The sequence below is a fragment of the Gorilla gorilla genome, chromosome 18 (genome assembly GCF_029281585.2).
Source record: "Gorilla gorilla gorilla isolate KB3781 chromosome 18, NHGRI_mGorGor1-v2.1_pri, whole genome shotgun sequence".
Lineage (NCBI taxonomy): Eukaryota > Metazoa > Chordata > Mammalia > Primates > Hominidae > Gorilla > Gorilla gorilla.
This window is the reverse complement of record NC_073242.2, coordinates 8904520-8929477: the sequence shown is the minus strand read 5'-3', so window position 1 is coordinate 8929477 and position 24958 is coordinate 8904520. Positions and strand designations below refer to the sequence as shown.

Sequence of the window (24958 nt, the reverse complement as noted above, 5' to 3'; positions counted from 1 at the left end):
ACTAACAAACAAGCTAAAAAAGAAATCAAGGAAGTAATTCTATTTACAATAGCTACAAAAATAAAATACCTAGGAATAAACTTAACCAAGGATGGGAAAACAAAACAAAAACAAAAAACCTCTACAATGAAAACCACAAAACACTGATAAAATAAATTGAGAAGGACACAAACAAATGGAAAAGCATCTCATGCCCGTGGGTTGGAATAACTAATATTGTGAAAATGACCATACTACCCGAAGCAATCTAAAGATTCAATATAATCCCTATCAATTATATTCTTCACAGAAACAGGAAAAAAAACCCTGAAATTCATATGGAACCACAGAACACCCCAAATAGCCAAAGCAATACTGAGCAAAAAGAACAAAGCTAGAAGCCTCACACTACCTGATTTAAAAATATACTGCAAAGCTATAGTAACCAAAACAGTGTGCATTGGTATTAAAACAGACACAAAAACAAAGGAAACAGACCAAAGAACCCACAAATGAATCCACGTATTTACAGCTAATTGATTTTCAAGAAAGCTGTCAAGAACATACATTGAATAAAGGACACCCTCTTCATTAAATGGTGCCAGGAAAACTAGATATCCAAATACAGAAGAATAAAACTAGACCCTTACCTCTCATCACTTACAAAAATAAACTCAAAATCGATTAAAGACTTAAACGTAACAGCCACAACTATAAAACTACTAGAAGTAAACACAGGAGAAATGCTTGAGAACAAAGATTGTACAGCTAACACTTAAAAAGTACAAGCAACAAAATCAGACAAATGGGATTATATTAAACTAAATACCTTCTGCATATCAAAGAAAACAATCAACAGAGTGAAAAGACAACACCCCTCCCTTACACCATATATAAAAATTAACTCAAGATGGCTGAAAGACTTAAATGTAAAACCCATAACTATAAAAACACTGGAAGACAACCTAGGCAATACCATCCGGTACATAGGGATGGGCAAAGAGTTCATGGTGAAGATGCCAAACGCAATTGCCACAAAAGCAAAAATTGACAAATGGGATCTAATTAAATGAAAGAGCTTCTGCACAGCAAAAGAAACTATCAAAAAATAAACAGACATTACTCAAAAGAAGTTACACAAATCACCAAGTTTATGAAAAAATATTCAACACCACTAATCATCACGGAAATGCAAATCAAAACCACAAAGAGATATCATCTCACACTTGTTAGAATGGCTATTATTAAAAAGACAAAGCACAACAAATGCTGGCAAGTATCTGAAGAAAAGAAAATTATTGTATATTGTTGGTGACAATGTGAATTAGTACAGCCATTATTTTAAAAAGCACAGAGATTTCTCAAAAAACTAAGAACAGATCTACCATATGATCCAGCAATCCCACTCCTGGGTATATATCCAAAAAAAAGGATATCAGTGTATCAACGGGATACCTGTACCCCCATACTTACTGCAGCACTATTTACAATAGCCAAGATATGGAATCAATCTAAGTGTCAATCAATGGATGAATGGATAAAGAAAATGGGAATATACGCACAATAGAATAGTATTCAGCCATAAAAAGGAATGAAATCCTGTCATTTTCAGCTAAATGGATGGAACTAAAGGTCATAATGTCAGGTGAACTAGGCCATGAACAGAAAGAAAACTATTCCATGTTCTCACTTACATGAGCGGCTTATGCTCCTGGAAATCAAAGCAGGGGCCATGTTTCAGGTCAGTAGGGTCAGGGATAGAGACCGCAGTTATGGACTTGTGTGCCCTGGAGCTATATAAAATTGATAACATGGAGATAAAGAGTAGAATGATAGTTACCAGAGGCTGGGAAGAGGAGGGGTTTGAAAAGAGGTTGATTAATGGGTATAAAAACATATAATAGAAGGAAAAAGATCTAGTGTTTAATATCATAGAAAGTGACTATAACAATTTATCATATATTTCTTTTTTTTATTTCAATAGTTTTTAGGGAACAGGTGGTATTTTGTTACATGGATAAGTTCTTCAGTGGTGATCTCTGAAATTTTGGCACACCCATCGCCAGAGCAGTTTACCCAATGTATATAGTCTTTTATCTCTCACCCCCTCCCACTTCCACCTGAGCCCCCAAAGTCCACTGTTTCATTCTTGTGTCTTTGCATCATCATAGCCTAGCTCCCACTTATGAGTGAGAACATGCAATGTTTGTTTTTCCATTCCTGAGTTACTTCACTTAGAATAATGCTCTCCAACTCCATCCAGGTTGCTATGAATGCCATTATTTCATTCCTTTTTAAGGCTAAGTAGTATTCTATGGTATATATATATATATATATATATATATATAACACATTCTCTTTATCCACTAATTGACTGATGGGCACTTGGGCTGGTTCTATAGTTTTGCAACTGTGAATTTTGCTGATGTAAACATGTGTGCAAAAGTGTATTTTTCATATGATGACTTCCTTTTCTCTGGGTAGATACCTAGTAGTGGGATTGCTGGATCAAATGGTAGATGTACTTTTAGTTCTTTAAGGAATCTCCATACTGCTTTCCATAGTGGTGGTACTAGCTTACATTCCCACCATCAGTGTAAAAGCGTTCTCTTTCACGTCCATGCCAACATCAATTTTTGCTTTTTGTTGTTGTTGTTTTGAGATGGAGTCTCACTCTGTCACCCAGGCTGGAGTATATCAGCTCACTGCAACCTCGCATCCCGGGTTCAAGCAATTCTGCTATCTCAGGCGCCTGAGTAGCTGGGATTACAGGCAACCACCACCATGCCCGGCTAATTTTTGTATTTTCAGTAGAGACGGGGTTTCACCATGTTAGTCAGGCTGGTCTCAAACTCCTGACCTCGTGATCCACCCGCCTCAGCCTCCCAAAGTACTGGGATTACACGCGTGAGCCACGGTGCCTGGCCCTATTTTTATTTTACACATGGTATTGCATTGTGGTTTTGATTTGCATTTCCCTGATAATTAGTGATGTTGAGCATTTTTTCATATGTTTGTTGGCCATTTGTATATCTTCTTTTGACAATTGCCTATTCATGTCCTTGGCACACTTTTTGATGGGATTATTTTTTTCTTGCTGATTAGAGTTCCCTGTAGATTCTGGACATTAGTCCTTTGTCAGATGCAGTTTGTGAAAATTTTCTCCCACTCTCTGGGTGATCTGTTTACTCTGCTGATTATTTCCTTTGCTGTGCAGGAGGCTTTTAGTTTAATTAAGTCCCATCTATTTATCTTTGTTTTCATTGCATTTGCTTTTGGGTTCTTGGTTATGAACTGTTTGCCTAAGCCAATGTGTAGAAGCATTTTCCAATATTATCTTCTAGAATTTTTGTGGTTTCAGACCTTAGATTTAAGTCCTTGATCCATCTTGTGTTGATTTTTCTATAAGGTGAGAGATGAGGATCCAGTTTTATTCTTTTACACGTGGTTTGCCAATTATCCCAGCACTATTTGTTGAATAGGGTGTACTTTCCTTACTTTGCTTTTGTTTACTTTGTTGAAGATCAGTTGGCTATTAAGTATTTGGCTTTATTTCTGGGTTCTCTACTCTGTTCCATTGGTCATGTGCCTATTTTTATACCAGCACCATGCTGTTTTGGTGACTATAGCCTTGTAATATAGTTTGAAGTTGGGTAATGTGATGCCTCTAGATTGGTTCTTTTTGCTTAGTTTTGCTTTGGCTATGCAGACTGTTTTATACTTCCAAATGAATTTTGGCAATGTTTTTTCTAGTTCTATAAAGAATGATGATGATATTTTGATAGGAATTGCATTGAATTTGTAAACTGCTTTTGGCAGTATGGTCATTTTCACAATAGTGAGTCTACCCATCCATGAGCATGGAATGTGTTTCCATTTGTTTGTGTCATCTATGATTTCTTTCAGCAGTGTTTTGTAGTTTTCCTTGTAGGGGTATTTCACCTCCTTGGTTAGGTATATTCCTAAGTATTTTATTTTTACAGCTATTATAAAAGGGTTGGATTTGATTCTCAGCCTGGTTGCTGTTGGTGTATAGCACTGCTACTGATTTGCGTACATAGATTTTGTATCCTGATAAATGAATTTATTGTATATTTTTAAACAGCAGTAAGATTTGAAATATTCCAAACACAAAGAAATGATCAATGTTTGAGGTGATCAATATCCCAAAGACCCTGATTTGATCATTACTCATTGCACAAATGTACCAAAATCTCACATGGACCCCATAAATGTGTACAATTATTCTCTATCAAAAAAAATTTTTAAGAAACATGCAGGAATACACTGTACCTCTTCCTTGCCGTCTCTGGATATTGTCACATGAGGACTTGACAGGCGGATTGTGGCAGCCTCTGTGACCAAAAGCAGAAGGCAATAGCAGCATAGAAACCTCAAATGAAGAACCTAACATCTCAAGCTACTAATTTACCCAACCTTGGCATCAGCTATCTCCGGTCTTAGTACATGAGGTGATCAGCCCCCACTGTTCAAGTTGGGCGGCCATCAATTGCTGCAGAATAGAAGTTAATGAGGCTTCCTCCTCCTGGATCCCTTACTAGACCCTGACATGCCCATTCAGTCACAGGCAGAAAGGGAAACAGAGGGTAAGGAGACCTGGCTAGCTCTGCCAGAGACAGATCTTACCTGTCCTGCTTGCCCTAAAAAAGCCTGGTGCCTATGCGAGGGACTGAGAGGTGGCTCCTGCGGCCATAGTCTAGGCAAAATAACCCATCCACTAATAAGTGAACATGGCAGAAATACAGTCAGCATTTCCTCAGTCTTGCCAATAAATTCAACTCTTCTGCTCACCAGGGAGGAGACGTATGAAAGGGGCAGAGAGACTTGGAAGCTTTCATCCTAACTCACTCTTCTTTGTTTTTGTTTTGTTTAGTTTTGAGATCCAGTCTCGCTCTAAAGCAGGCTAGGGCGCAGTGGTGCAATCTTGGCTCCCTCCAACCTCCACCCCCCGGGTTCAAGCGAATCTCATGCCTCAGCCTCCAGAGTAGCTGGGACTACAGGCGCCCACAACCACGCCTGGCTGATTTTTCTATCTTTAGTAGACAAACGGTTTCACCATGTTGGCCAAGCTGGTCTTGAATTCCTGGCCTCAAGTGATCTGCCCAACTCGGCCTCCCAAAGGGCTGAGACTACAGGCATAAGCAACCCCACCTGACCACTTAACTCACTCTTGAGAGGCCAGAAGCGATGCTGGAACCTTCTTCTTCTGTGGGTTAAAAAGGGAAAATTAGGAAGAACACAAGGCATGAGAGATGCAGCGATGGATATGTCTATATGGAGCTTCTGTCTGCATCCAGTAGAAAATGCATTTCTAGGTACCAGGTTTAAGAGCGAAAACCTGAAGTCTTGTCTGTTAGCATTCTCCTTCCCCACAAACCTGAGAGGGAATACATTTTGCTCCAGCACACCCGGATGTAGGAAATGTCACATTCCTATTTCTGTAACTTCAGTTAAATCTGCTCGAGTCCCTGGATGCCTGGCAGGTGGGGAATTCAATCTTGTCATTACCAGCATTCCTTCCCCTTCTCCATGGGCTTATGTAAGAATTCTGGGCTTACACACTGTTGGAAAGCCAGGTAGGAACTACATCCCCCGAACTCTCCATTATTCCAGCTGCTCATGATCCATCAGCCTTTTTTGGGCCATCTGCTATAACAAGACCCTCCTCACAGCATCATTCCACTGACCCACAGGCTCAGCCCCAGGGACCCTCACTATAACAGGTCTCCACTATGCATAGGAACTCACAAAAACCTTCTCTTCATCTTGGCTTCCTCTGATATCCACCACTCCCCCGCTTCTCACCTTAAACACAGATGGCAGCTCCTTCCCATCGTTCCAAACCTTGGGGATTGTCCAGCCAAATTCTCTTCAGACACCAAAGCTTCACCCGCCCTCTTCAGGGAGGTGATGCAAGGGTATCTGAGATCTTTGGAAGCCCAATTCTGGCCTCTCTTTGGGATGGGCTGAGAGTGGGAACTAGACTCTCTTTTCCAAGTGCCATGTTTATCTTTTTCATCATTATATTATCTCCAGTGCCTGGCACATAGTAGGTGCTATTAGTGTCTGTCTAATGCGACTCTTGAGGTTGAAGCTATTAGCAGAAACCTGCCAAGCAAAAGGATGGAAAACCAACCACCAAAAAAAAAAAAAGAAAAAAGAAAACAGTCGTGGCTTTGAGCTCTAAACACACAAGGCACCAGCCCAAGTTTGGGCAATTTTAACACAACAGACATTTTGCCTCCAAACAAACTGGCACTGGAAACCTCCCTCTGCCTCTTAAAGAGAACCAGTTTCTCTTTCTCTAAGTGGGCAGCATTTCTCCCCGGTGGCAGTACCCAGCCCACTGCCACCAGCAAAGGACTGCAGCCAGGAGCCAAGAGCTTGATACTTTAAAGAATAGATTTTATAGGGAAAAACAAAGTAACATCCACATAAATCTGGAACTACCACCACTTTCCAGAGGCCGAATCCCATTTGTGGAGTCTCTTGCGTGTCAAGCACCTTGAAGTCAGCTCAACTACACACTTTTGGGATTCGTTGCAGAGAAGAGTGAAGGTTATCTGCAAAATAAAGGAACCAGGGCTCAGAATTCCAAGAGCAATCCATGACGGAGGAGGTGCGTAGAAAAGGGAAGGGTGACGTCAAAGGAGAGAAGTCAATGAGTTGGCCAACACCAAGCAAGGATCATGGGAACCTTTCCATGGCCCCACATCTCAAATGAAGTCAACAAAACCCATCAACGCTTGGTGTAAGTGTTGTATGCTCCCGGAAATGAAAGCAGGGGCCACATTTCAGGTCAGTGGGGTCGCGGTAGAGGCAGCAGTCATGAACTTGTGGGCCCTGGAGGATGGGACGATTCTGAGATATTGAATCCCTACACTGATCTCAGTAGAAATCTCAGGTAGGGCTTTCAACATTCGTGGACCAAGTACTCTGTGGGCCTGAGAGCAACAGCCTTGGTGCATGTTCCAGTTCCATCAATCCCAACTGGGGCTTTGAACAAGTTACTTATTTTTTTAACTAACGTTATTTTAATTGACAAATCATAATTGTACACATTTATGTGATGTTTTCATATGTGTATACAATGTGGAATGATTAGATCAAACTAATTAACATGTCCATCCCCTAATTTACTGAAAATTTTTATGATGAGACATTTGAAATGTACCCTCTTAGTTATTCTGAAAGATACATTATTATTGACTATAGTCACGCTGCTGTGCTATAGATTTCAAAGCATATAATCCAGCAACCCAACTTCTGGGTACAGACCAAGAAAAAATTGAAGTCAATATGTTGAAGGGATCTCTACATTCCTATGTTCACTGCAGCACTATTCACAATACCCAAGATATAGAATCAACCTAACTGTCCATCAGTGGATGAAAGGATAAAGAAAATGTACTATATACACACAACAGAATACTATTAACCCTTAAAAAAGAAAGAAATCCTGTCATTTTCAACAACATAGACGAACTTGAAAGACACTGTCTTAAGTGAAATAAGCCAGGCACAGAAAGACAAATACTGCATGATTTTACTTACATGTGGAATCTAAAGAAGTTGAACTCACAGAAATAGAGAGTAGGACAGTGGTTATCAGGGGCTGGGGTGCAGGAAAGGTAGGGGATAGGAGACACTGGTCAAAGGGTACAAAGTTTCCAATAGGAAGAATAAGTTTTGAACAAGCTAAACTCCTCTGAAAGCTCAGTTCATCATCTGTAGAGCAGGGACACATCATCGACCTTCTAAGGACGTTGCTGTGAGAGTAAGAGATGATGTTCAGCACAACACCTAACGCACAGTCAGGTCTCCTTAAGCTTGAACCTGTGTCACCATGACCTCTACATCTCAGGACAGAAAGGCTCACAGCCAGTGTCTCAGTTCCCAGTGAAAAGTGGATCCCAGACCAGGCTAAACAGCAGGATCTGTAGGGGATATCCAGCCCTACTGAGTCAGAATCACCAGAGGTAGAGCCTGGGTATGTATGTATGTGTATGTGTATGTATGTATGCATAAGAGACAGGGTCTTCTTCTGCAATCCAGGCTGGAGTGCAGTGTCACAATCATAGTTCACTGCAGGCTCAAATTACTCCTGGCCTCAAGCCATCCTCCCACCTCAGCCTTCAGAGTAGCTGAGACTACAGGCACATGCCACCAAGCCTGCATACTTTTTTTTTTTCTTTTTGGAGAGAGTCTCACTCTGTTGCCCAGGCTGGAGTGCAATGATGCAATCTTGGCTCACTGCAACCTCTGTCTCCTGGGTTCAAGTGATTCTCATGCCTCAACCTCCTGAGTAGCTAGGATTACAGGCATGCACCACCACACCAGACTAATTTTGCTTTTTTCGCTGTTGTTTATTGTTTGTTTTTCACAAATAGGGCTTTTTATTTGCCACTGTTATAAGTCTGAACTTTAAACAGATTCTTGGACTGGTGGTTCATACCCATCAACTCATTCATCTTTGGCATGTGTCTCATCCCTAGTGGGTTTTCCAGAACTACTACCGTCACCACGAAGCTCCACGCCTTTCAAACCCAGGGTTCTCCAGCATTTTTACTTTTCTAATGAAGACATCACGGAGAGGATAAATTGGCAAGGCTTTTCTACATCTTTCCCAATGTTGTCTGGAATCAATTTATTGACCACTTCTTTCAAGTCATTTGTTAGCACCTCTCAGGTCATGATTTCCATCATCTTCTTCTGGATTTGGCAGACTGTTGGTGCTGAGCATAAGAGGTCTTCAGTATCTGATTGTTGTGTTTTTTAGTAAAACCAACACAAAACAGAAGAAAGAAGTAACCATCGGTAGTCCTGACATCAACATGAGCTTCAATCATTGTTGAACATTTTTCAACCATGGAACATATTTTGTCACAGGTAAGACCCATGCCATAGAAGTTAGTCAGGCAGTTTTTGCCCTGAACATCTTCAGTAATCAGCTTGAATTTTCTAAATGCAACTTCATCATTCTGCACATCAGCAAGACTCACTTCAAACACAAGACCCTTGAGACCATCAGATGCAATTTGGGTTCCTTGGATCCTGGTGACCAAGTCTTTCCAATATTTCTTATATTGAACATAGCAGGTGCTTTCATATCATACTGATCTTTCTTAGAAAATGGATCAACTATTTTCTTCTTAACTCCCTTTTTGCCACCTTTCATAAGGCACTTGTTCTTAACAACCGCCATGGTGCTGCTCAGAGTACCAAAAGGCTAAATTTTATATTTTTGGTAGAGACAGGGTTTCACCATGTTGGCCAGGCTGGTCTTGAACTCCTGATGTCAAGTGATCTGCCCACCTCAGCCTCCCAAAGTGCTGGGATTATAGGTGTGAGCCACTGCACCCAGCTGCTATTTATTTTTTCTTTTTTTGTAGAGACAGGGTCTTGCCATGTTGCCAAGGCTGGCCTGGAACTCCTAGCCTCAAGCAATCCTCCTACCACAGCCTCCCAAAGCACTGGGATTTCAGGTGTGAGCCACCATGCCCAGCCTGGAATCTATTTTTAAAGCCAATCAAGTGTTGAATAAAATTGCAACTTGGGCTGTTTTTTCTTTGCATTTTTTACATTTCAATGGTTTTTAATATATTCAGAGATATACACAAACATTACTAGTCAATTTTAGAACATTTCATCACCTCAAAAAGAAACCTCATACCCTTTAGCTAACACCCCCTATCCTCCCATGCCCCTACCAACCCTGAGCAACCACTAATCAACTTCCTATTTCTATAGATTTCCATCTGAATGAAATCATGTAGAATGTGATCTTTCATTTGTTTTGAAGGTTCATCCATGCTGTAGCATATGTGCTTTGCTCCTTTTTGTGATCAAATAATATTCCACCATGTGGGTAGACAACATTCAGTGTATCTCTTCATCTGGTGATGGGCATTTGGATTAACTCCCTCTGTGGGTTATTAGGAGTGATGCTACTCTAATTATTCATGTACAAGTTTTTGTGTGGACCTGTGCTTTCATTTTTGAATATGAAAATATGGCACATCTCCAAGGAAGACATATAAGTGGCCAATAAGCACATGAAAAGATGCTCAATGAAATTCATCATCAGGGAAACAGAAATCAAAACCACAATGAGATACCACATCATACCCATAAGGATGGCTGGAATTGAAGATACAGAAAATTGGCCTGGTGCGGTGGCTCATGCCTGTAATCCCAGCACTTTGGGAGACCAAGGTGGGTGCATCACCTGAGGCCAGGAGTTTGAGACCAGCCTGGCCAACATGGTGAAACCCTGTCTCTACTAAAAAAATACAAAAATTAGCCAGGCATGGTGGCAGGTGCCTATAATCCCAGCTACGCGGGAAGCTGAGGCAGGAGAGTAACTTGAATCTGGGAGGCAGAGGTTGCAGTGAGCCGAGATTGTGCCACTGCACTCCAGCCTGGGCGACAGAGCAAGACTTTGTCTCAAAAAAAAAAAAAAAAAAAAATAGAGAAAAAATCAAGTGTTGGTTAGGATGCAGAGAAACTAGAACCTTCATACACTGCTGGTGGGAATTAAAATGGTGTAGCCGCTGTGAGAAACAGTTTAACAACTTCCCAAACAATTCTACATAGAGTTACCAAATGACCCAGCAATTGTACTCCCAGGTATAGGCCCAGCTTGGGCTCTTTTAATCTATGGAAAATGAACTATGGGTACTTGGCAAGAACAAAGACGGAGAGAGGCAGAAATGGAGCCATGAGGGCACATTGACTGGTCTCTAGTGCACATGGCTCCCAGTGCAAATGGCCTCTAAATGACTTCATCAGTTCCTCATAAAAAAAATCACCCTCTGCTCCAATCGTGGAGGAAGAAGTGTGGATTGGACCTGGTGAGCCACAGTAAGACTGACTGCTAAACTTTATGAATGATGAGGGGATTTGCACGTATAATCTTGACTGTACTAGATTTTTTATTTTATCCACTGTCTTTGAAATCCTAACTCTTGACTAAGAACTGACTTTCCTGTACTTGTTGTTGACTCTAAGTAAATTTCCAATTCCACATATTCCAAAGATGATGTGCTGAGGAATCTCTCAAACGAAAAATGCTAAGAATCCAGGCACAGTTATACGGCAAATTTTGCAGAATTAACACAAATTGCACTTGTAGGTACAAAGCACAAAACATTTTCATGGGTAAAGAAAAAAGTGTTCTTCATTCTAGTAGAGGCTGCAGGATGAGGCCGATCAAGGTGCTTGCCCAGCCAGACCTTGGGCTCTCACCAAATTTGTGTTAGAGTCAACTCTGATGGAGTCTGTATCCCAGTCATCTTTTTTTTTTTTGACATGGAATCTCGCTCTATCTCCCAGGCTGGAATGCAGCGGTGTGATCTCAGCTCACTGCAACATCTGCCTCCTGGGTTCAAGCGATTCTCCTGCCTCAGCTTCCCAAGTAGCTGGGACTACATGTGTGTGCCACCATGCCCAGCTAATTTTTATATTTTTAGTAGAGATGTTTCATCATGTCGGCCAGGCTGTGCTCAAACTCCTGACCTCAAGTGATCCGCCTGCCTTGGCCTCCCAAAGTGCTGGGATTACAGGCATGAGCCACCATGCCTGACCTCAGTCATCTTTTTATCCTCCACACCTGGGAAGTTCTGACACACTGTGGTTCCATACAGGTTTGCTGAATAAACAGGAGACAGATAGAAAGTGGGAACTCTGGAAGTAGAGAAGATTCCAGAAATTGTGCATATTTCCCAGAGACTGTGGCCAAATTCCTCAATCTTGCCAGAGTTTCCCTATCTCAACTCAAACCTTATGTGTGGGCCCAGGCACAGTGGCTCACACCTGTAACCCAAACACTTTAGGAGGCTGAGGTGGGCAGATCACTTCAGGCCAGGAGTTTGAGACCAGCCTGGCCAACATGGTGAAACCCCGTCTCTACTAAAAATACAAAAATTAGCCAGGCATGCTGGTGTGCACCTGTAGTCCCAGCTGCTCAGGGGGCTGAGGCACAAGCATTGCTTGAACCCAGGAGGCGGAGGTTGCAGTGAGTCAAGATTATGACACTGTACTCTAGCCTGGGCAATAAAGCAAGACTGTATCAAAAGAAAAAAAAACCCTTATGTGTGGGCCTTGTTACAGAATTAATGTGTATATGGACAATATGTACATGGGTGTATGTTAAGAGCATGAGTCATCCACAAGATTTTAGCAAAGTCCATTTGGAAAGCTCAATGCTTTGGGCTTCCACTTGCTTTGCTGCCTCTGTCCTCAGAAAGAGGCTTCATCCTTCCATGTAACCAGCAAATCCTTTATACAGAGATGTACACAACACACTCCTCTCCTTGGCTACCTTGCAAGGCTCCTCTCGGTGGCCCCTGGTGCTCATTTCAGAGTAGTTCAAATTAAGGTGATCAGCTTTCATGCCAATCACTCTACAAATCACTCCTATTATGACCAATTTTTCTAAATGCTTTATTGAATTATTACTTAAAGAAATGTGCACATAGAAGAGGTCAACACAGTACTTTCCTTACAAACTGAACATACTGGCCAGGTGCAGTGGCTCATGCCTGTCATCCCAGCACTTTGGGAGGCCAAGGTGAGCAGACTGCTTGAGCCCAACAGCTCGAGACCAGCCTGGGCAACATAGTGAGACCCCCCTCTCTGCAAAAAATAAATAAATACAAAAATTAGGCAAGAGTGGTAGGACATGCCTGTAGTCCCAGCTACTCCGGAGGGCTAAAGTGGGAGGACTCCTTGAGCCCAGGAGACAGAGGCTGCAGTGAGCCATGATGGTGCCACTGTGCTCCAGCCTGGGTGACAGAGCAAGATCCTGCCTCAAAACAAAAACAAAAATGAAAACAAAACTGAACATCTCCATATTACCAAAACCCAGTTCAAGAAACAGAACATTACAGTCCCTTCCAGGATATTCCTGGGGTCTCTTCCATCTCTACTAACCCCTGACTACCAACAACCTCCACCTATTTCACCTGACATTGTCCTTTATGAGAGCAGAAGTTCTCAGATGGGGACTATTTTGCCCCCTGGGGACATTAGGCAATATCTGGGGACACTGGGGGTTGTCTCTACTTGGGGGGGAGTTGTGTTACTGCATCCAGTGAGTCCAGGGATCCAGGGATGCTGCTCAACATTCTAAAATGCACAGGGAACCCCCACACATACAACAGAGAAACTGCTGAGCCAAAATGTCAGCAGTGTCACAGCTGAAACCCTGACATATACACAATCACACAGTATCTGCTCTTTCGTGCTCAGGATCTCTTTCATTCTAATCGTTTCATAGGAAACAGAAATGTCATTTGGAGGCAGGTAGAGTCCAAAATAAAGAAAAATCAGAGTTTTTTTTTAATCAGCCTGGTGCCTTTAGAGCTAGGATTTGGTTTCCATTCTTTCTGTCTCATTTTCAAGTGATTTTTCTTCAAATGTCATCTGCTGGGCTCAAGACCCGGAGATCCCCACAAAGCTGAGACTCCCATGGTAATTTTGTACACACCCATCCAGGTATACACTGCCGTTTACATGCAGACATCCACCCACAGATACACACATCTGGAGACCAAGACAGAAAGCAAACTCCACCATAAAAGCACGGTTCCCCGAACAGGAGAAATGCACCATTCACTCCAGAGAGGTACCTATTTGTTTAATTCAGCCTCTGATAGTCAGGCTGTTGTTGCCAAGCCCAGCTCTGAAAGTCTTCTCCTCTAGGAAAGAGAGATGGATTTTTGCTTTACTCAAGAATATAGATCTAAAAAAAACAAACACTTCTGCATCTCAAAGCAAGCTCTACCTCCTGAGCTACACATATTGATCAGCATTTTATTGTCAATTTTCTTTTATTTGAACTGGAGAAAAATATAATCTAATTATGTTCTTACTGATAGTTGGGAATCAGTCACACTAAATCCAATTCTCTGGGTTCTCATGATTAAGGTGTTTAATTTGGGGGACAACAAAGCAAAAGCATTGGTCGTGTTTTAATATAATCAGTACAGAATATATCTAAGGGGTTCAAGTATCACTGCAGCAAGAAACTCATTCTGCAGTAAAAGGGTGGTTCTACCACTAGGATTGAGTTAGGGTGGTTCATGACTGTACCGTTTTATCAATGTCTCTTCAAGAGTCCATGGAATGTGGAATGGGAAAGACGGAAATAGTCCAAGTCTTGGCTAAGCTCCTATAAAGGGGTGTTAGGAGCTGATAAAATAACCTGGTCTTTACAGACATCCCACACTGTAGTTCTCTAAGCTACAGATTCTCAGATTTTTTCTATTTTATAAACCAGTAAAAATATTTTTTTAATTTGAGAACCAACATAAGGTTGCTATTTTTTTTTCTTTTTGGTAAGAAGGAACTTTTTTAAACTACCAGTTTTACACACACACACACACACACACACACACAGACACACATACACACACACACACACACAGAAATTCCACCATGATCAGTCAGAATAGGTTAGGTTTTGCTGCAATAACAAACAACTCCTAAATCTTGGTAACTTCAAACATCAGAAGTTGTTTTTCTCACTCATGCTACATCTGCAGGGAGGTGTGGGGTGCTCTGTTTCCCATCAAACTTGCCCTAAGACTAAGGCTAATGGGGGTTTCATTACCTCGAGTATCACCAAGCAGGGAACAGAGGGAGAAGAATGCTAGAGAGCCCTGTACTAAGAATTAAATGCTCCTGGCTAGAAGTCTCACACTGCACCTCTGCCCCCAGCCTACTGGCCAGTACTAGCCACATCCCCTCCCCCACCACAGGGCAATGCATGAAGACAGGAGAATTGGATACATGACAAATTTCTACCCCATGGCATTTCATAAAAGAGAAAAAATGCAAATACAAAAATGTTTTAATAGAGTAGAATATATACACTTTTAGAATAAAGAACAATCTGCCAAAAATGACAGCTGGTGGTCTTTCACCAATGGGCACATTTCTGTGACATTTTCTCTGTTTTTCTATTCTATCTTTGACCCATGAACATTTTATACAGACGGTCCAAAGAACACCATTTGGGGACCACTGCTCTAATCAGGTGATGAAAATGGCCCCAAGAACAGAGCACAGTCTCCTTAGCAGGGCCAGGGTGACCACATTCTCACCATCAATGCACGGACATCCACCTGCAGCATCCTCACATCCCAACATCAAACGGTGGCTCTTTATAGCTTGATTCTAATGCCCCTTGATCTTCATCATCACTGTAAAGCTCTCTGGCCCCAAGATCTAACATCGCCACTCTAGCTACATCCTGCAACTCTTCACCTCTCCTGCCTCCTCATCCCTCTAAACTTCTCTTCACAACCTCATGTTTCCTTCTTGCTTTACCTTCCTGCTCAGCCTGGATCTTACAGTCACCTTCTTCTTGTAATGTGCTCCTAAACTCCTTCTTCCCTGCCTTCAACCACACCCACCTGGAAAATCTCCATACCCCATTGATGACTTGCCTTGCAACTGCCCAAGGGCTGCTGAATGATACTGGAAAGAATCACAACATGGATATGGTAGTTCCACTAAATAATCTCACCATCCAACTCTAGGGTAGACTTCACTTCTCTTCAGCAATATTTTTAAGCATCACAAATAAATTCCAAACCATATTTGCTGTAACAATTGACTTTAAACCTCTTCTGTATCTCAAAGCCCCCCAAACCCATCCCTAGGGGTTTCAGAGCCCACTCAGAGTTGAGTTCTCTCAACTCACCTCCATCTCACCCCTAGATCACTGTACCTTGACCCTCTTCCTCTGCCTTTCCCATCTCATAAGGAGAAGCATCCTTCTTCTTTCCCAAACTACCTTCTCCACTTGCACCTCATTTGAGACCTGCCTTTATCACCCGTTCCCTTGGAACTCCCATGACTCACCACCTTCACTCCTCATTTCACTCATATTTTGCACCATGTATGTGCCAGGCGTTTAACATATAATCATGTTTAAGTCTCCACATGCTAACAAGAAAAACCTTGATTATCCCTGCTATGCCCTCAAGTCATTACCCTCCCAGCTCCTTTCCTGTGTTCCCAAACTTTGTTGATCTTCATCAATCCCTCTGTTGCAGATAGCTCTGAAGTTTGCATCCTATTAGGTTGGTACAAAAGTAATTGCAGATTTTGCCATTACAAGTAATGGCAAAAACAGCAATTACTTTTGTACCAGCCTAGTATCTTTTCTCCTTCTACCAAACTTTGTCCCTGAGCCATTTCATCACCTATAACTACCTCCTCCATGCAGTTGATTCCCATATCTGTATTATTCTACTGGAAGTCCATTCCCCACCTTTCTTGGCTAGAATAGCAGAAGCCCAATTAGAATTCATGCTACAAGTTTCCCACCACCACCACCACCACCGTCACCCTGCCATTGTTAGCAAAACTGTCTCTTCAGCAGAGCCCAAAGATCTGTAATGATCTCCCACTCCCCAGAAAGATAACTTCAGACTCAGCCTAGAAGTAAAGATCCTCCAGATATGGCCTCAGCTACCCTCCAACCCATGTCCCCAGTGCATCCCTTTGATGCCCCCTTCAGTGGAGTTAAAATGGAGTGAGTGTTTTTCTTTTCACATTCTCCTGGTGTTCTTCCAGAAATACAATTTTCACCTCTTGAATATTTTCAAGGATTCTCCATGCTACACACAGTGAAATCCAAACTCCCCATCAGGACCCCAGTCTTCCCAAACCCTCTTTGCACTTTTCTGCCTCCATGCTTTTCCTTGGGTCATCCTCTTCTCTAATATAACCTTGTGTATTACTCTGGGTTCTCCAGAGAAAGAGCAGAGAGATAGAGGCAGAGCTATACACATAGAGAGAGACAGATTGATTTGTTGTAAGGGATGGCTCACATGGTTATGGAGGCTAAGGAGTCCTGGAGTTTGCAGCCAGCAAGCTGGAGACCCAGGACAGCCAATGATATAGTTCCAACTCGAGTCCACATCTAAACTCAGGAGAAGATTGATGTCCCAGCTCAAATATAATCAGGTAAAAAGAGCAAATTCTCTGTGAATCTACCTTTTTGTTTTGTTCAGGTCTTCAGTGGATTGGATGAGGCTCACCCACATTGGGGAGGACAATCTGCCTTATTCAGTCTAGCAATTAAATGTCATCCTCATCCAGAATACCTCAGAGACACACCCAGAATAATGTGTAGCCAAATATCTGGGCACCCCACAACCCAGTCAAATTGATACATAATATTAACCATCCTGTCTTGCTTCTACTCTCTCCCCATTACTGCATGTCCAAATCCTTCCCTTATTTCAAGGCTTAGTTCAAATGTTACCTCTTAACTAAGCCTTCCCTGCTAACCCCAAATATTAATAGAATTGGTTGCTCCCTTCTCTGATATCTCAAAATACGTTGTGTGTTTCTTTTACTGTATTTATTACAAAACTCCCTTATAAATCAAGACAGTGATTCCCAGACAAATTATCAAAAGAGTATAAAAGAAGTCTTCTTTGAGTGTGAAATATCTCATGGAATATAGCACGTGGCCTCTTCATGAAGAAACTACCGGGAGAGAAGAAGACAAGATGGAAGAGGCCAGGGAAAGGAGGTTACTACAAAACACAATGAGGCTGGGCTCATACGGTGGCTCACACCTGTAATCCCAGCATTTTGGGAGGCCCAGGCCGGCGGATCACGAGGTCAGGAGATCGAGACCATCCTGGCTAACACGGTGAAACCCCGTGTCTACCAAAAATACAAAAAAACTAGCCAGGCATGGTGGCAGGCGCCTGTAGTCCCAGCTACTCAGGAGGCTGAGGCAGAAGAATGGCATGAACCCGGGAGGTGGAGCTTGCAGTGAGCCAGGATCACGCCACTGCACTCAAGGCTGGGTGACAGGGAGAGACTCCAAATCAAAAAAAAAAAAAAAAAAAAACACCCACACACAATGAAATGTCAGTGGATGGGTGCCTATAATTTCTAAGGGAAACAGAATATAATCCAAGAATTTTATAGCCAACTAAATTAATGCCCAATCAAAATAGGCAAAAGACACTATCACATGTTCAAGAACTTAGAGAATACAGTATTTCTGAACTCTTTAAAAAAAGAGTCTTCATAATAAAATTTAGTCAGCCAAGAAATTAAAAAATAAGCAACTTGTGAATTGAATGACCATGACAAAAGGCTAGTGATGAGAGGTGAATCCATTTAAAAATAGGACTATGATTGCAGAACAGAAAGAAATGGTGGTCAACCTTAGCAACATAAAACAACCTAGAAATAACTAGTTTCCAGAGGTAAAGGGAGGGACTGTAGGAAGTAGAAGTGCTAATGCCCTTTATTAAGTCAATTAATCAGGTCTAAAATTGAAACGTGGTTTTAAATATATAACTTCTTGTTTATTTTCCTCCCTAACTACCTGAGGATCAGCCACCATGATGAACGACACAGTAACTATCTGGACCAGGAAGTTCATGACCAATCGACCACTCCAGAGGAAACAAATGGTCACCAATGTCCTTCACTCCGGGAAGGCAACTAAATGTACAAGACCATAATGGGTGTCATCTTCATATTAATATTTGGACTCAGAACCCATTTTGGTGGTGGTTAAACAATGGGCTTTGGCATGCTATCTGGTTCTTTGAATTATGCAAAGAAAAATGAACTCAAACATAGACTTGCAAGACACGGCTGGCATGAGAAGAAGATGACCTCAAGAAAACAGCAAAAGGAATGCACGGGCAGAATGAAGTCAAGAGACTGCAAAGGCCAATGTTGGTGCTGTCAAAAAGCAAAAGGAGCAAAGATTTTGCAATGACTTTATTTGCAGTGACTGTACAAATTTTTCATGAGATGATCAGTCAACTGTAAAGACTTCTACATATATATAAAACATCTTAATATTTTTCACCTTTTGTTTCTTAGATGTTCTAGAAACTGATTTTTGCTAAGAAAAAACTACATTTATCTGAGTTGACCAGTTCCTTCAGTTTCACTTCCATTTCTTTTTCTTCTGATAAATTTACACAGCATTCAATTTGCTACTTCTTGTTTCTAAAATCTCATTTTGTGTGATCAGAAGTGTCTGTTCATGTCTCTAGCCATCTTTGTGCATAGCAAGGAATGCTGTTCACTTAATATTAGGAGGTTTATTTCTTGGGGTCGTGAGATTTGGGGTGATTTCTCTCTCTTTTTGTACTTTTCTGTATTCATTAATTTTTTTGAGACTATGTCACCAATGTCCTTCATATTAATATCTGGACCCAGAACCCATTTTGGTGGTGGTTAAACAATCGTCACCCACATTGGAGTGCAGTGGTATGATCTCAGCTCACCAAACCTCCACCTCCCAGGCTTAAGTGATTCTCCTGCCTCAGCCTCCCACGTAGCTGGGATTATAGGCATGCACCATCATGCCTGGCTAATTTTTGTATTTTTAGTAGAGACAAGGTTTACATCATGTCGTCCAGGCTGGTCTCAAACTCTCGGCCTCAAGTGATCTGACCACCTCAGCCTCCCAAGTGCTAAGATTACAAGTGTGAGCCACCGTGCCCAGCCTCCTCACTTACACTTTTACAGAAGATCTGATCATACCCACTCCGCAGAAGTCAGAATGGCCCCCACGTGGTGTTAAACGGGAGTGAAAACTTGAGTTCAATCAACTGAGGGTGACACAGAAACATTTCCCACAAAACGCTTTTGGCAGCTCTGCTGATCCATAACCCGGCTCCATTTCAGGGCAAGACCTCCACTTAAGCTGCACTGGCTTCCACAAGAGTAAATCACATTAACTCATGACAAACACAACTGAAGGGCAAAAAGATTCTTCTTAAAATGATTTTTGTCTCTCACTTACCAACACACGCTGGCCTCCTAGAGCCTCACTCCATTCAGCACCTGTTCCACTGAGCACCCACTGAAAGCTCACTTCACAAGCTGAAATGACCCAGACATCAAGGAGTTTACAATCCAGGGGAAGAACAGACCTGAATGCAAGTGATGACAATACAACACGGAGTCAAAGAGCCCAGCTTGAAGTTTCAGCAGAATAGCACCAAAGACTAGTTTCCAACCCAGCTCCCAGAGCCAGAGCCAGAGCCAGGCTGGCTGCATGAGATCAGCTGGGAGCTTTTGCAAACATAGGTCCTAGCTGAGCCCCTAATCATCAAACTGTCTTGGAGTGAGCCCCAGGAATTGGTGTATTTAATAAGCACCCACACACACATAATTCTGATGTTCCTAAGGGTTGTAGAAACATGGAACTATGGAAAACACTAAAAAAAAAAGGCACTAAAAGAAACCTATAAATATTCATTACTGTCCCAGGCATCATGAGGACACTCCATGTGCACTATTTCCAATACTTAAAATAACCTGCAAGGATTCATTCATGACAATGGGCTTTATCGGCATCAGAGCCAGCCCTGGGAATGCTTGAACCTGCGCTGAAGGTCACCCCCTCCTCCCCACAGGAGGGGGCTAACATTAAGGAGCAGGGGCCAGATGGGAAATGGAGTGTCCTTTTATTATAAGACCACAGTGAGAGACTTCTTTTTTTTTTTCAGAGACTCGTTCTTGCCACCCAGGCTGGCGTGCAGTGGTATAATCTTAGCTCACTGCAACTTCCACCTCCCGGCTTCAAGAGATTCTCCTGCCTCAGCCTCCCGAGTAGGTGGGACTATAGGCGCCCGCCACCACGCCCGGCTAATTTTTGTATGTTTAATAGAGATAGGGTTTCACCATGTTGGTCAGGATGGTCTTGAACTCTTGACCTCGTGATCCGCCTACCTTGGCCTCCCAAAGTGCTGGGATTACAGGTGTGAGCCACCACGCCTAGCCTGAGACTTTCAAGTAAAGCCACAATGGACCACAGAGCTTAGACATCAGGGCTAATATGGAATCTCTGTCATTAAATCTTGAGATCTTATTATCTTTGCTCAAAGAAAAAAATAATCACAATTGACATTTTGAGGACAAGACATCTGAATGTAAACTCGATCTTAGAGGATATTAAGGAATTACTGGTAATTGATTAGGTATGACAATGATCATATAAAAAATACCCTCATGTTTTTAGAGGGAAAGTAAATTACATAGGGGTGAATATCATGAAGCAATTACATAACTACTGTAAACTATTCTTTAAATACTTCAGAAAAACAAATGGAGTAAATATTGCAAACGTTAATAGTTTTTAAACCTATGTGATGGGTATATGATAGCTCATTAAACTAGTCGCTATACTTTTATGTATACTGAAAATTTTTCATAATAATAATAAAAAAAAACCTTGGCCAGGCACAGCAGCTCATGCCTCCCAGCACTTTAGGAGGCCAGGTGGATGGAGGACTGCTTGAGCCCAGGAGTTTGAGACCAGCCTAGGCAACATGGTGAAACCTCATCTCTACAAAAAATAGACAAATTAGTCAGGCAAGGTGGTGTGCACCTGCAGTCCCAGCTACTCAGGAGGCTGAGGTGGGAGGATCACCTGAGCCCAGAAGGTCAAGCCTGCAGTGAGCCAAGGTCACACCACTGCACTCCAGCCTGGGTGACAGAGTTAGACCCTGTCTCAAACAAACAAGCAAACAAAAACCCTCTTGATCCCATTTCCCCCACCCCCCAAAAAAATGATTTTTTTGAGATCTGACCGTCTCCCGGCTTGGTGCAGAGTAGAGGAAGTCGAGACAAAGTACAGCACACAAGGAATGGGCAGGGAGGGAAGCGTGGGGGAGGCTGACACTGTGGACTCTCCCAGCTCAGTTGACCCATGCACCTTGCTTCATGGAAGAAAGGAATGGAAGATGAGTCATGCCTTTAAAACACAGTGACCTTCCTCACTAGTAAATGTGCCTCCAAAAGTGTCCAAGAACTCAGCACCAGAGCCAGGCTGGCTGCATGAGAATCACCTGTGAGCTTTTGCAAACATAGGCCCTTACTGGGTCCAGATGTATTCATCTGTTGGAGAGGAGGAGAGAGGCAGAACAAGGAAAAGGATGGGAAGAAACCAGCCTTGTGCACAAGAGGATGCTGGGATTCCTCCTGCACGTTTAGCGCAATGTAGCCTACTTTACAAGGTCACAGAAGCTCAGAGAGGTAAACCTGCCCAGGTTCTCACAGCTTGTAACTGGCAAAACCTGCCCAAATCTCTGTCTCTAGAGATATTTCCACTTGCTTCAACTCTGGAGCTGTCTTAGTTGTAAAGATGACAGATTCCACTCATCACTCACGTTTGTTTGCAGATATTGCCTAAAGTCCCTTGTGAATATTTAGGTCAGGGCTGGTTTTTTTGAGTTTTCTGTTTGTTTGTTTCTTGGTTTTTTTACAAAGCAATCTTGTGGAAAGAACCCAAAGTGGCTCCCCCATTTAAGACCCTGTAAACAGGGAGACCAGAGTCTGGAGTCCTGGTCTGGTTTCCACACCTTCCTTAGATTTCCCTGTGTGTAAAATCCAACAACAATCTTTGACAAATTGCCTCCCCCAGGGGAGAGATGGAGGAAGTGTTAACTTTGCTTTTTTTTTTTTTTTCTTTTTTCAGACAGAGCCTCGCTCTCTCACCCAGGCTGGAGTGCAGTGGCGCCATCTCAGCTCACTGCAACCTCTGCCTCCTGAGCTCAAATGATTCTTGTGCCTCAGCCTCCCGAGTAGCTGGGACTACAGGCAGACGCCACCACACCGGGCTAATTTTTGTACTTTTAGAAGAGGCAGGATTTCGCATATTGGCCAGGCTGGTATCGAACTCCTGGCCTCAAGTGATCCAACCCCCTCAGCCTCTCAAAGTGCTAGGACTACAGGCATGAGCCACCATGCCCAGCCATTTGGCTATTTTTTTTAATAGACAGCTTCAAGGTCCAGTATGATTTCACAGATTAGGAAACATCACAAACAAAGAACACTTTGCATTCAAATAGCAGAATGTTTTCATTTTCAAAGAGCTCTCACCTGCCATCTAATCTTGTCTTCCTAGCAGTCCTGGGAGAGAAGCAGATGTGGTTTCCAATCCCACTTTCCAGAAGAGGAGACTGAGGCAGAGGCTTTGCAGACACACAGAGGACATGTGAGGACAGGTGAAGGTCATGGTCATTGTCAGCCCCCTCCCCCAACTTGACATTCCCAGATCTGGTGGACTTCCAGCCAGAGGAGACAGAAGGACTGGATCACTCAACTCTGCCATGGGTGCCAGGACCCAATTTTTCCCTGGCTAACTCGGTCACCTCCTGTCTGGGATCTCCAACTACTACCCATCCCACAAGTCTCAGCTAAAACAGCAATTCAATGGGGAACTTTTTTCTGAGTCTCCAGGATTGGGCCAGGCCCTCTCCATGGCTCTCTGCCCTTCCCCTACTGCAAAACTTAGCACCTGTATGTCACTACTGGTTCGAACATATGTCTTTTGTATGCTCTCCACGTTATCTGCAGCATCTGCCAAGAATAATAATGAATGGTAAAACCTAATCTCTAATGAGTGTCGACGACGCACTTTTAATGTGACATCTTATTTAATCCTCACTATATCTGCAAGAGTAGAAGCTATTAATAGCCAATTTTCAGATAAGAAAATCAAAGCACAGTTTCTATAACTTATCCAAGCAGCTAGCTAGGAGGAAGCTCAGTTTGAGCCCAGGGAATCATATTCCAGAGACCGTGTTCTCAATTACTAGAGCAGGTACCTCCCCAGAATCTAGCAGGTGGTTAACAAGTCTTTGTGGAATAAATGAACAGAAGTACAAGCAGATGGATGGATACGTACATGGATGGATAGATAGGTGGGTGGATGGATAGATGTGTGGGTGGGCAGGTGGACGAATGAATGGATGGTTGAGTCGGTGAAGGGATGGGTGAGTGGGTGGAGAAATGGATGAGTGGGTGAATGGGTGGAAGGATAGATAAATGGATGGACGGGTGGGTGGATAGATAGTTAGATAAGTGAACGGGTAAATAGATGCATTGGTAAGTAGATGGATAGATGGGTTGTAGGTGGGTAGGTGGATGATAGCTGGGTGCACAAGAGAGTGGATTGGATGGATAGATGGGTGGGTGGGTGGATAGATGGGTAGGTGGGTGGATGGATGTATGCATGTCTGGATGGATGGATGGATGGATGGATGGATGGATGGATGGATGGACAGATGGATGGATGGAAGGAAGGGTGGATGGATGGACGGACAGATGAATAGGTGGACTTGAGCATTTATTCGGGGTCCTCCAAAGAATTGAGTGATTTTCCTAGGGTGTGTCATCACCTGCACGTGGGTGGGCAAGGGGGCTTGCCTCTGTAATACTCATGATTATGGGTAATGTTCAGCCTTAGTTACCACCCTCAGAACACTTTATTGACTAGGAAAGTCAAAACTGGCATTGACAACTAATGCAAATTACAGCTATAACTAACAGAAGATGTTGATCTGATGACAGCTGGGCAACCAATAATCAACTGGCTGTGTCATGTTACTGCCATGCTGGGCAGGTAGAGCCAGGGGTTCCTTAATCCCTCAATCACATTGAGGATGCTTACCAAGACTTCCCCAACAATGGGGACAGAGATCTTATCAAATACTTGCAGTTCACCCCAAAAGGCTCACCCTCTTCGCTCCACCTGCACATGACCTTCAGCTCCAAGACATTTCCAGGCCTCCAGGTCAGCCCTTCTTCCAGCCTTTGAATTAACCCTGATGACTGCCTGCCCATTAGGTATCTTCACCTTTCATCACACAGCCTTTTCCAAGACTGTCCTTCAATCCAGCCGTCACTAAACGCTGGAACTGTTGTTGACAAAATCCAGAACAATCTGGGTGGGGGATGCAGGTGGGAAGCAGGCTGTAGTAATGGGGAAAATTTCTAAGCAATCTCGAACACAGAAAAGATACTGAACAGGTAAGAGAGAGGCAATCAAGAGAAGTGTTAATTTTGCATATCTGAAGCTAAAAAAGATCAGGGGGGCATGACAGACCACAAGATAAATATGATATAGACTCCTTTTTAAAAAAGTGTAAACATCCACCCTTTCCTA

General features: G+C 42.7%; 1 protein-coding gene and 2 pseudogenes across 1 annotated transcript in view; 1 reads left to right on the top strand and 2 right to left on the bottom strand.

Annotated features, from left to right (window-relative positions):
* RBFOX1 (RNA binding fox-1 homolog 1) overlaps window positions 1-24958 on the bottom strand; it is a 2483553-nt gene that overhangs the window by 2442781 nt on the left and 15814 nt on the right. The window lies entirely within an intron of this gene.
* On the bottom strand, window positions 8010-9205 carry LOC115931014 (small ribosomal subunit protein eS1-like; annotated as a pseudogene).
* Window positions 18387-18803, top strand: LOC101141010 (small ribosomal subunit protein eS24-like; annotated as a pseudogene).